Source organism: Miniopterus natalensis, chromosome 19 (assembly GCF_054644295.1).
Source record: "Miniopterus natalensis isolate mMinNat1 chromosome 19, mMinNat1.hap1, whole genome shotgun sequence".
NCBI classification, from domain to species: domain Eukaryota; kingdom Metazoa; phylum Chordata; class Mammalia; order Chiroptera; family Miniopteridae; genus Miniopterus; species Miniopterus natalensis.
This window is the reverse complement of record NC_142099.1, coordinates 1-11,536: the sequence shown is the minus strand read 5'-3', so window position 1 is coordinate 11,536 and position 11,536 is coordinate 1. Positions and strand designations below refer to the sequence as shown.

The 11,536-nt window shown below is 50.3% G+C and overlaps 1 pseudogene; it reads right to left on the bottom strand.

Moving 5' to 3' along the window:
- Window positions 1-710: 710 nt before the first annotated feature.
- On the bottom strand, window positions 711-6,686 carry LOC148090823 (histone-lysine N-methyltransferase PRDM7-like; annotated as a pseudogene).
- Window positions 6,687-11,536: the final 4,850 nt, after the last annotated feature.

The following is an 11,536-nucleotide window of genomic DNA, read 5'->3' as shown; positions in this document are numbered from 1 at the left end:
ATTATAAGACATTAAATCAACAGCTTGAAATTTAAAAAGGAATAGTTGAAATAAGTTAAATTGATTTACATAGATTGCTAAGGTTCTCCTTTTTCTTTTCCTTTTTCTTTCCTTTCAAAAAGGCTCACCTCCCAGAAACTTGTATTTTATTTTAGTATTTTAAAAGATTATCTAGATAAGAGTTTTTGACCAGGTATTTGCATTTGAAAGGTCCAAGGACTGGGTTTCATAAAGCCAATTATCTGTGTGAATCTGAGGAACTGAGGAGGTTTTGGGGAGGTAAAAAGATTTGGTGGGCTTGGATATTTTGGAGCCACACCTGTGGCCCTATAAAGACTAATTGTAAAATAAGGACAGTCACTCTTAAAAACTTAAGGATTGGGAAATATTGGCAAAAGACTAACAAATTCATTCATCCATTCTTTGAAATGGGCTAGTGCTAGGGTGAGGGCGAGGGCGAGGGCGAGGGCTAGGATTAGAGCTAGGGCTAGGTTTAGGGTTGTTAGCATTATGGCTAGGGTTCCTTCAGCCTGCATGGGGATTCAACTGTCGATGGTGACCACACGATATTTTTCTGACTCATAATCTATATGTCTGAGTCCATTTGTCCAGTCAGAGCAGGAGTCTCACAGGGAGGAGCCGCTCCTTTGTGTCTGTACCACCTTGCTCCCACTCACGGTCTGATCCTCAAACAGGAGCTCCCTGTTCATACAAACTCCACTCAGTACACAGAGCTAACCATATTATGCCCACCCATGATCTAGCATGTAGAAGGTGGGGTCCCACCAAACCACAGGAGGGATGTGTGAAGCCAGAGGACAGGGGTATCCACTGTTGGCTGCATCTTCATCTTCTGTGATCTGGCCCTCATAAGGGCCAAAGTGCAGACCCACCGGCAGATCCGATTCCTCTTTCCACACTCCAAGCACAGCCTCGGGGATGCTTCACAGTCTGATTTTCAACCCAGGGGGCAGAGTGAAGGCTGAGTGGTTGGGGTGCCCCTTGTCCACTGCACTGTCTTTTACAAATATAGGGGGCCCATGCACAGCACAGCTGTCAATGAAGAAGTTCTGACACTTCTCACAATCTGGAAGCAAGAGGAACAGGGATCAGGAAAGGTGTAGTGCATGTTCCTGGACATAAAGAGTTTCAGAGAGAACCCAGGCACTCACATAATTGAGCCTCAATCCTCTACTCCAGGTCACTAGAAGAAAGGAATGATTTGGGCACCCAATGACCAGATGAAATTATTGTATCAAGATATAACATGCTTCTTGGTGAGGGTCACTTACAGAGGTAGTCGCCGTCCTGGGTGTTCGCTGACCTCTTGGTACATGTGGCCCTTTCTTTCTTGTAAGCTGTACATCTTCACTTCCATCCCCTTCCTCCTGAATTCTAAGTTGGAGAAGAGCAGGTGAGAGAGGGTGGTGGGGTGTGGAGTGTTGGTCCCTGTTTTGTCAGAAAACACACAATCTCCTCCCATTAAATTGTTACCTGTTCTGCCCAGCCAGGTGTGGCTCAGCAGTTGAGCGTCGACCTAGGATCCAGGCGATCAGGGTTCGATTCATGGTCAGGGCACATGCCCAGGTTGCGGGCTACAGCCAATCAATGACTCTCTCATCATGGATGTTTCTATCTCTCTCCCTCTCCTTTCCTCTCTCTGAAATCAATAAAGATATATTTTTAAAAAATTATTACCTGTTCTTCTATATACTCTTGGTATTTTCCTCTGTTAAGTAAGAGAGACTAAGGCTCCACAAAGACTACCAAAGACGGATTCAATTTTAGTTTCTAGATTTTTCCCATTATCAGGGAAAATCTTTCCCAATCTTTACTCATTCATAAAATATTTATTGAGGGCACATTATGGGTTAGGTATTGAGTAAAGGCTTGGGCGTACAACACCAAGAAAGTATGGTTGCTATTATCACAGATGGGTTTATTGGAAAACTTGCATGTGTCAGTTACTTTAAATATAATGTAATGCTCTCAAACAATATATGAGTTATGTATCCTTATGTTCCCTTTACACATGAGCATTCAGGAGCTCAGGGTTTATAAGATTTGCCCAAAGTTCCAGTGCTACCTTCTGTCTCAGCTTAGTCCAGCTTCAATCCAGGCCTCTGCAGTCTACCCCACATACATAAGCCATACTTATCAGCCTTTCTAGAGGACTTAGTGGAACTGAAACCTCCAAATTATTTTCTCTTACCCAGTTTTGGTCTAGAGTGCTGTCCAGAGGTACTTGCTTCCCCAGGAGGGGACACTGGTTTCTGGGCCGGCTATGAACCACTTGTGGTCAGCAGATTTGCTGTTCCTGACAATTCCTTCAAACTGGAATCATTACTTAATGGTGCCCTGGACATTGCCTGCAATGTAAAAGTCACACGTTAAAAGACAACATTCATTTCTTAATGCTTTAAGACTTATGATATATTTTACATGCATGACTTTAATCAATACTTCAACAACCCTTGGAAATACCTGGGAAGTATGACTATTAGAGGGAAAAGAAAGGGCCATGTGGGTAGTGAATCCAAGATTGGAACCCATGCCTTAAGGCTCTTTCCTTTCAGTTTTCTCTATAGTAGTGAAAGTGAGGGGTACTGGGGAGAGAAAAAAGAAATAGTTGGCAGAAACATATCTAAACAATACAGAAATTGGTGTTGAAATTTGCAAATTGTTGTATCTTGGAAAGAGTATTTGTGATTAGTTTAGCTGGCTCCCATCAATTATGTTTGAGTAAGGTTGTATCACTAGCTAGTTCTCTTCAGTTTCCTGATCGATAACATGCGAATTCTTTTTTTCTTTTTCTTTTTTAAAATATATCTTTATTGATTTCAGAGAGGAAAGGAGAGGGAGAGAGAGAGATAGAAACATCAATGATGAGAGAGTCATTGATCGAGCCTGCAACCCGGGCATGTGCCCTGACCGGGAATCGAACCCTGATCGCCTGGATCCTAGGTCGACGCTCAACCACTGAGCCATGCCCGGCTGGGCGCATGCTAATTCTTAATGTTATAGTGAACATGAAATATAATGATGTCCACACCAAAGTGTTTTGTGAGCTATTTAATACTGACTGTGAGATTACAGTCTTATCAGTTTACCCCTCAGCCATCTCCATATTTGAAATTGCACATTAATTATCTTTAGTATTCATTGATCTTCCTCTAGTTTAATTTGTAAATATGAAATCATTCATTCAGCAAACATTCAGGGGACCCTCAGGGACCCTGAGCTGAGCCTGGGACTTCTAGAAGAATCAGCCTCTCAAAGAGCTCACAATGCAGAGCCAGGCAGGCTGAACAAATGGTTCCAAACAAGATGAGAGTGGCCTAATTAGAACTCAGAGAAAGAAACTGGTACTTCCTCCTACAGGAGTGGACCTTTGAAATCAGTTCCAGATGGATAAGTTTCTATTGAATAGTGTGTAACATAGATGAAGTCCTTAAGTCACGTTATTATTTATTTGTTGTTCCTCAGTCATCAAACCTGAAGCTTTTCAGGGATGGGAGATGCTTTCTTTTATTAGAGTGGGAGGCTCTGATACTGGGGATCCTGTGCCCTTCTTCATCTGGGACCACCCACTGCACAAACTGCCTATACGTCAGTGAGCTTCTGTTAGTTAGAGGGTCTTAGTGCACCTCTCACTGAAGCATAGCAGAAAAGAGCTGAGTTTGGAATCACCAGTCAGATGAATGATGTAGTGATATATGAATAAGACAGGGTAAAATGTATAGAAGTATGACTGGTTTAATGAGCTTGTAAGTGGTTTAGAGAAGAGGCTGTGGATTATATTGCACTACCACTGATACTGTGATCTCAGAAAAATCAAACATTTCTATATGTCTGAAACCTTGGTTTCCTCATCAGAAACGGTGATAGTTATAGCTCATAGGAGTGGGGTAAGGTTTAAGTGAGTTTATTCATGTTGAATTCTTAAAGTCTGAAACATTGTGAAAATAAAATGAGTGGTAGCTACTCTTGTTGCTGTTGTCATGAACTATTAAGATGATAATATCGGACATTGTGTTGAAGAGATCAGCAGAGGAAGGCAGCGGTTCCTAGGATACTCTCTGCATTTTCCTACTCTTACCTGAATTGCACCCATGAGTAAGATTTTCTTGTCAACAGGATTTGGGAAATACACACCTTCTGGTATTTACTCTGTTCTACTCTGAAGGTCGCCCAAGAAGGTTTGACTAAAAGATGACGAGAAATCAGTGTTTTGGTTGGTAATTTTTTCCAAAATCTGGAGATTCTTATGAGAGACAGAGAATTCTAAATCAGAGAGTAATACAAAGATAGTCCAAGGATAACTGGAAAATGTTTTCTGAGGTTTCATTATGATTCTATTGGGGACATCATTTATTTTAGAATGTTAAAAAAAAAAAAAAAAAGACAAAGCATCATCTCTGCTTCCTCCTATGTTTATAAGTTATCTATTACATTTATGTAAAAAATTAGCCTACTCATGACAGAAATGTAATAAAAGCCACATAACCATTCACAAACTCTGTTTCTCCTTTCTGTCTTCTTGATTCACACTGGCCTTGTCCAGTCCAATGGCACCGTGACTACTTTGCCTCATTCCTTTCTTGTCCTTCCACCTTTGCATGTACTGGCTGTCCACCCCCTTTGTTAATCATTAGATTCTGGTAAGCATCACACAGTCTTAGGAACAAAGACTCAGGGCTGTTGGCCATAGACACAGAGTTTTGGGTAAGTTAGAGATAACATCTTGACTTCAGGTGTTTAAACCCCAGACCCGTGAAAGCGGGACGACCCTACTGACTACACTTTCATGAAAGTTGACAGAATGATGCCATGGCAAACATCAAGGCCTGATTAAGTGATGAACTACTCTCTACCCAGGCCCACAGCCCAACCCCCTTAATCACCATGATTATTAATTTTTCTCATATGTCCCTATGCAAGCTAATAGGCAGCCAGGTCTTCCTCCTCTGTGATGACAGCTGTTCTGAATTAGTTCTTACTCACTTTTGTATTTTATATACTTAATGCTTATTAATTATCTATAAATATATATTTATTTATTCTTCTTTCTTTCTTTTATTGTTTCCATCACCATTTATCCCCCCTATACCCTCTTGCACCTCCACACTGTGTCTATTATTATTGTTTTTTAATCCTCACCTGGGGATATTATTTCCATTGCTTTTCAGAGAGAGTGGAAAGGAGACAGAGAGAAACATCTATGTGGGAGGGACACATTGATTGGTTGCCTCCTGCACGCACCCTGACTGGGGCCTGCGATCAAGCCTGGAAGCAAGGTACCTGCCCTTGGCTGGAATCAAACCTGGGACCCTTCAGTCCATGGCTGATGCTCTAACCACTGAGCAAATGGTCAGGGTTATTATTATTGTTTTTTAATCTTCAACCAAGGATATGTTTTTATTTATTTTAGAGAGAGAGGAAGGAGGGGGAGAGAGAGAGGAACACTGATATGAGAAACATTGATCAGCATGCACCCCTATTGGAGATCGAACACAAAACCTAGGTTTGTGCCCTGACCCAGGATCGAACCTGCAATCTTTTTGGTGTAGGGGAGGATGCTCCAACTGACTGGCCCACCCAGCCAGGGCTATCTATTTATTTTTATTTTGAGAGTATGTTTATTAAAGATGGGCACAGTGAAACAAGGAAGGGCTTAGGACAGAAGAAGCAGGAGGAGAGCCTAGTCTGGGCTGCCTTGGCTCATTGTTATAGGAAAGCAATCAGCCTAGGCGGGGCTGCTTTGGCCCATTGTCAAATCACAGAGAAAGGGCCTTGGAGGCAGGTTCAGGGGGTTATCCAGGAACAAGCTGCTGATGCTCATGCAAACCTCCTGGGGTCCTTTAGTGTTTAGGAGACGTAGGCTGTGGGGGAAGAAGGGGGGGGGGGGCAGAAAGGCGTGGGTGTGCTTTCAACATATATAACTATATATTGGAATGGGGGCCTCTGTAATAGTGTCGACAATAAAAACATATAATTCTTTTACCCATTTAAAGAGTTTATATGAATAGCCCCTTACTGTATAACAGTTTTGCATCTTGCTTGTTTGCTGAACAAGCAAACACAGTTCCCTTGGTAACTCCTGAGATGCAGCCTGACCTAAACCCAGGTCCATTCCTGGAGGGCACCTCTGAGTTCTCCAGGCCCCTCACCTTGCTGCCTCGGGGTCCTCTCCTCACCACAGTCCTCAGGGTCCTCCGCCTGGGGTTTGGTGACCTGCCTGCGGTGACACATGACAGCTGGTCGAGGGGCTCTGAGACCTGGAAGGAAACAAAACCTTGGTCTTGAAAGTGAAGAGTTTGAAGGAGGAACAAAGGCCACCAAGCCGGTGGGGATGGGATGCGATGGGGGGGGAGGGGAGGGGGTGGGACGGAGAGTCCAGAACCAGGTGCTGAGAGCTCTGCGCGGCCAGCGCGAGCCCTGCACTGACGCAGGAGCAGCGTCCCCGGGACTGGTGCCCACCCGGGAGGGCGCTGCAGGCAGAGCGCCTGAGGAGAGACAGCCCCGTGCGCCGTGTCCCGGGTCCCCCGGCCCAGCACCGCCGTCCCCTAGGCTGGGAGCCCCTCGTGGCTCCTCTTCAGGTTCCCGCACCGCGTTCTGCCGTCTCCCACCTGTGCCCGCTCTTCCCGGGGGAAGTAGACGGAAATGTCTCTGAGAGCGGCTCTGGCCTGGAGACGATAATAGATTCCGTCGACAACTCACTCCTGCGGGAGAACTCGCAGCGGGGCCTTCGCTCCGCCTCGCGCGGGGAGCAGCCAGGCCTCTGTGGCCTCTGCGGGGCCGGGACGAAGCGCTCTGCCCCCCGCCCCGCCCGTCGCGTCCCGGCTCCTGAGCCGCTCTGGCGCTCGTGCCCCCGCCGCGACCTGACCCGGCCCTGACCCCTGGGGGGCTCTCCCGGCCTCCACGCTGCCCATGCGCAGAGAGGGGCACCCAGCCCTGCTCCCCGGCTCCCCGCGGACCCCCAGCTCCCACCTTGGGTTTCCACCCCGCTCTCCCCCTTCTTCCTCAGGGCTCCCCTGCGAGCACCTGTCGGGGTTCATGGTGCTGCGACCCCGAGTCCCTGAGCCTGAGGCCAAGGTGCCTGTGGAACGAGAAGGTGCTGAGAGGGTGACAGCCCGTCTCCCCGTCGGGCAGGGCGTCCAGAGGGGAAGACTCGGGACCCAGCTGCGACCAGGGCACGGCTGGGACGGGGACGCGGCCATGCAGACCCGCCGGTGGAAGCAGACTCGCTCCCGCAGCTCCCGCCTCGCTGTCTCATGGGCCTCTGAGGGGCCCTGGGGGGCTCAGCAGGGGCGTCTGAGGGGCCCTGAGGGGCCCTGGGGAGGCGGGTCAGGGGTGGGTGAGGGGCCTGGGGGGTGACCGTGGGGGTCCTGAGGGGCCCTGGGGGGCTCAGCCGGGGCGTCTGAGGTGCCCTGGGGGGCGCGGCGGGGTGTGTGAGGGGCCTGGGGGGGGGGTGACCGTGGGGTCCTGAGGGGCCCTGAGGGGAAAGTTGGGGTCTGGAGGTCCTGAGGGTCGAGGCTGGAGGCGCGCTGACAGCTAGGAGGGGCTGTGCCGGCGACAATGGAGGGAATTCCACCTGGACATTCTGGAAAAATCTGCGCATAACGAGGCGCAGTCTCCAAGGGGCAGGGACTTCTCAGCCTGAGGAGACTTGGACAAGATCTGGGTTTTTCTGGTCAAGGACATTTAGAATGTTCGGGGTGACAGGATTTGGGACCTCTGAGGGTGAGGAGATTTGGGGTCTCTCATTAGGGGGTTTCAGGCTTCCTGACATTGAGTTCCCAGGATGGGGGTATTTAGGGTTTGAGTTGTGGGAGATTTGGTCTTTCTGGGCTGTATTTAGAGTGCCCCCGGCTGAGGGGAATGGGGTTTCCAGGGTGTCTGGGGATGTGAGCATTGGGGGGTTTAGTGTTTATCTGGGTGAGGAGACTTGGGGTCCTTCAATGCTGAGAGGACTTGGAGCATCTCAGGAGGAGATGCATCTAGGGTCTTGGGCTGGAATTCGAAGGCCTCGGGCTAAGGGTTTCGTACAGCAAGGTCCCCATTTTCCTGTCAGTGTCCCGGCTTTCTTGCTGTGCTGCCCACTCTGGCCGAGCGCCCTCTCTGAGCCCCTCGCGCTACCTGCCCTCAGGAGGAGTGAGGGCGCCCGGGGCTAGGTTCCCGCCTTATAGAGGCGTCAGGCAAAGCCACCAATCAGTGCTTGCGATCACAGGGCCCTGCGGGCCCAATGGGTGGTCAGAGAAGCTGAAAGGGCGGGGCATAGCATGGAGCCTGTCAGTCAGTTGCTGTCAGAATCTTTGGCTCCAGTCTGGCGTCTGGCGGGCTGGTCTTCGCATCCTGTGGAAGGACCCGCCCCACCGCGCGGTGATTGGGCTGCTCTGGGGCCTGCGAGTGTCTGTCAAGAAGCCTTTGGCGGCGGGCGGTTTCTCCCGCTAGTTTCCCCCGCGTGGGTGAGGCGCGGGCGCCGCAGGAGCTGGGAGAGCCGAGCCGCCCGCAGGTCTTGAGGGCGGACCGGGCCTTCCTGCCGCCAGACTGTGCTCAGGACGCGGACTTTCTCCTGGGCCCGTGGGCGCCCTCCCTTGTCAGCCCCCTTTCAGGATGAACAGTGCCCAGGTCGTGTGTGGTGAAGGCTGCGCTGCACCCGGGGGACTGTCAGCACATCCTCCCAGACAAGTCGTGGACAGAACAGTGCGTGGGGCTCAAATAGTCAAAGAACAGGTGAAATAATATAGTAGGAGAGTCACTGGGAGAACTTTAAATCTCGAAGTGGCATCGTGAGTAATAGTTATGTTTAACTAAGGCAGGTCCAAAAAGGCTTCAGAAATAAAGCGTCAGACCGACGTGTTTCAGAGGGAAGAGGAGGAGGGAAGAGAGTCACCAATGAAACTGCAGGTGTTTATGCCCGTGAGGGACCGACCATAGTGTCCATGCCCGTGAGGGACCGACCATAGTGTCCATGCCCGTGAGGGACCGACCATAGTGTCCATGCCCGTGAGGGACCGACCATAGTGTCCATGCCTGTGAGGGACCCGACCATAGTGTTCACGCTCGTTAGGGAGCCATGATAGTGAGGGGAAGGCTGGAGAGGGGAAGGGGAGCGGGCGCGAGGGGTAAATGGGAAAAAGGGACATTTCTAATACTTTCAACAATAAAGATAAAAAAACACACACAGATAAAACCAAAGCTTTGAGGGACTCGTCACATTTCACCCCCAGGGGCATGTCACCCCAGTGGGGTATCTGCAGACACTGTGGACTGGCTCCCATCTGGCGAGGACGTAAATTCCCAGCTGAGAGTCAGAGGCGTCCCTGCTAGTCTCTGGACTGTCCGGGCAGTAGTCCTGTGGCCTGAGAACCACAGCAGGGCAGGGTCCCTTTCGCCCAGGGGGACAGGGGATGTGGAGCTTTCCTCGTGCCCTGAGGGCAGACCTCCCCAGCAGCCCCAGACAGCCAGTCACAGGAGGGTGGGCATACTCCCTGCATGTGAGCTGGGCAGCCAGCCCAGACCAGCCACCTCGGCCCCGGGGGTGAGCCCTGTGGGCCTTGTCTAGGAAGGTTAGAAACCGCCAAGTGTCCCTCATTTTCCAAGTCAGAATATTTTGGGCTCTCATTTATCCAGCATCATGTCCTGTTCAGACCCTCACAAAGCAACTCCAACAGAAACGTGAATGTTAAAGAACAGCCATCTATTTTTTCCCCTGTTCTTAATTTTCTTGACCTTACCTGTAGCCTAGGGTCTCTCAACCCTTAACCCTTAGAGCTACCTGAGGATTTCAAGAAGCTCAAAGAAGTTCATCTGAGTTTAACTACAGACACAAAGGAAGGAAGAGAAAGTGAAGAAAAGAACATCCTTCAGCCAAAGGGTGAAGATCTCTCTCCCCAGCCTGGCTGGGTGTGGCTCAGAGGCTGAGCGTCGACCTAGGATCCAGGAGATCACAGTTTGATTCCTGGTTCAGGGCACATGCCGGAGTTGCAGGCTCGATCCCCAGTCAGGGGTGTGCAGGAGGCAGCCGATCCGTGACTGTCTGTCATCCTTGATGTTTCTATCTCTCCCTCTCCCTCTCCCTTCCTCTCTTTGAAATCAAGAAAGATACATATTAAAAAACAACAACCCAAAAAACTCTGTCTCCATTGGAAATAGTGACCTAACAGGAAAATCTGTGGGGAAGGGCCTTGTGTGATTTCACAGTGTTTCCTGGGTGTATGGACGTTGTCTTGCAGTCACCGAGGTCCCTACTGCAAACTTCCGTGGTCCATGACCAACTCATCCTGTTGCGGGAGTGGCGAGTGCCTAATGGCTCTTAAATACTCCACCCCATGCCTGCACAGTGTGGCAGTCTGCAGAGAGAGGGAGAGAGAGAGAGAGAGAGAGAGGGAGAGGGAGAGGAGAGGGGGAGGGGGGAGGGGGAGAGAGAGAGAGAGGGAGGGAGGGAGAGAGAGAGAGAGAGAGAGGGAGAGGGAGAGGGAGGGAGAGGGGAGGGGGAGAGGGGGAGGGAGAGGGGGGAAGGGGAGAGAGAGAGGGAGGGAGAGAGAGAGAGAGGGAGGGGAGGGGGAGGGGGGGAGAGAGAGGGAGGGAGAGAGAGAGAGGGAGAGGGGAGGGGGAGGGGGGAGAGAGAGGGAGGGGAGAGAGAGAGAGGGAGAGGGGAGGGGGAGGGGGGAGAGAGAGGGAGGGAGAGAGAGAGGGAGAGGGAGGGGGAGGGGGTAGAGAGAGGGAGGGAGAGGGAGAGGGGGAGGGAGAGGGGGGAGAGAGAGAGAGAGGGAGGGAGGGAGGGAGAGAGAGAGAGGGGGAGGGAGAGGGGGAGAGAGAGAGAGGGGGGAGGGGGAGGGAGAGGAGAGAGAGAGGGAGGGAAGGAGAGAGAGGGAACTCCATAGCTATGAAAAGATGCAGGGAGGAAAGAGACCACAGTTAACCTTGTCCTTCAAGCCACAGTGTTGAGGAAGACTGGCTTTATTGTTTTCCTGCAAAGAGTTCGGCATTCACCACCTCCAGATACAAGTTATTAGCTGCCAAATTAAAGAGCTAGCCGAGTCCTGCCAGCGTGGCTTTGTGGTTGAGCATCGACCTAGGATCCAGGAGATCGAGGTTAGATTCCAGTCAGGGCACATGTCCGGGTTCCAGGCTTGATCCCCAGCAGGGGGTGTGCAGGAGGCAGCCGATCACTGACTCATCATTGACGTTTCTAGCTCTCTCTTCCTCTCCCTCTCTTTGAAATCAATAAAAATATATTAAAATAAAGAGCTAGCCCAGCGATGTTCCCTACAATGTCACTAGGGCACAGGTAAGGAAGAGGAGGGTCCATTTCCTGTTCTAGAAAGTGATTCCTGTCTAACGGTTCCTGTCCAGTTTTAACTGAGGGACAAATGCAACAGTGTTCCTGAGCATAGAGACACAGCGAAAGTGTAGGTTAAACAGACCAGTTGGGCAGGTGAGGCCTATTAAATCGTAACACAACATGGGTGATAGGATTATACGGCGAGAGTGTGGGTTCGAGGGTCACGGCTGCGAGCCGAAAAAAATC